Source organism: Hyaena hyaena, unplaced genomic scaffold (genome assembly GCF_003009895.1).
Source record: "Hyaena hyaena isolate Hyena2069 unplaced genomic scaffold, ASM300989v1 scaffold_566, whole genome shotgun sequence".
Classification (NCBI taxonomy): Eukaryota; Metazoa; Chordata; class Mammalia; order Carnivora; family Hyaenidae; genus Hyaena; species Hyaena hyaena.
Window position 1 is genome coordinate 568425 of NW_024081194.1, and position 1371 is coordinate 569795.

The 1371-nt window shown below is 42.2% G+C and overlaps 1 long non-coding RNA gene across 1 annotated transcript in view; it reads left to right on the forward strand.

Moving 5' to 3' along the window:
* Positions 1-1040: 1040 nt before the first annotated feature.
* Positions 1041-1371, forward strand: part of LOC120248036 — an 18610-nt gene continuing 18279 nt past the window's right edge. The window contains exon 1 of the long non-coding RNA XR_005532478.1: positions 1041-1093. This is a non-coding gene — a long non-coding RNA (uncharacterized LOC120248036). The remainder of the gene's footprint in view (positions 1094-1371) is intronic.

Below are 1371 nucleotides of genomic sequence, written 5' to 3' on the forward strand. Positions count from 1 at the left end.
TGAACCATGTGATCATGACCTGAGCCGAAGTCGGACACTTAGCCGACTGAGCCACACAGGCGCCCCAACCATGAATGACTCTTAATGGAGCTCCTTAGTAGGAGCCTGCATTGGAAGAAGACAGACCTTTGCATCTGCAGTCTAGAGAAGAGGATCCTGATGCCTGAGGTGCATCAAGTTAGTCAAAGCTTTCTAACTTTGTCATTTGTTCTCTCAAGTTCATAAGGCCCAGAGAAACTCAGGTTACATAAACAGAAAGAGACTTTAATGTATACTCTTTCCTCTAACCATAATAATGCATGACTTGTATTTGAGATAAAGAAACCATTGATTCTTCTTTTTTTTTTTTTAATATTTTTATTATTTCTAGGGGAGAGAGAGAGACAGCGTGAGCAGGGGAGAGTCAGAGGGAGAGGGAGATACAGACTCTGAAACAGGCTCCAGGCTCTGAGCTGGCAGTCAGAGCCCTACGCGGGGCCTGAACCCACGAACTGCGAGATCATGACCTAAGCGAAAGTCGATGCTTAACCAACTAAGCCACCCAGGCGCCCCACCATTGATTCTTCTTAATCTGAACTGTCACTTGTCTTAACCATACATTATGCATGTCCAGATTCTTCAACACACAGTAAAGATCCATTTTGCACTGAAATACTAAAAACATAAACAAAACAAAACAAACTAATTTCTCAATCTTAACACTGCTACTGTGAAGTAGGAGGGACACAATGCTATATTCATTGTAGGGAAAAATTAAACAACAGGCTAAAAAATGAAAGGACTCTCTATCACTGTTGGTTATCACTACTAGTATTCACTTGGAATGAGATGAGCAAGTGGAGAGTGCTGAGTATGATCAGGTATCAAATCAGTTAATGACCAACAATGGGAGTTCTGGGATGCTCTTCTCCAATATGAAACAAAAGGGAATTTGGCATCAGCTACCTCTGGAGGCAGCACAAGCTGTATGGGGCTGCATGTAACACTGAGTGGAGGGGGAGAAAATGTGCCAGGAGCCAGAATAGGCTGCCAGTACCAGCTGTTAGGATACCAAACAGGAAGACAGGCTGCCGATGCACTCCTGCTAATTCTGGTGAGTTTTGAATACTTTCAGACTGGACCCTGACTCTTATTAAAGTAAAGTGACAGGCTTTTGTCTTGACAGTAGCTTGCTTGCTTTCTTTTTCTTTCTTTCTTTTTTTTTCTTTTCTTTCTTCCTTTTCATTCTTACTTTCTTTCTATCTTTCTTTCTTTTCTTTCCTTCCTTCTTTCCTTCCTTCCTTCCTTCCTTCCTTCCTTCCTTCCTTCCTTCCTTCCTGCCTTTCTTTCCTTCTTCCTTCCTTCCTTCCTTCCTTTCCTTTCTTTCTTCTT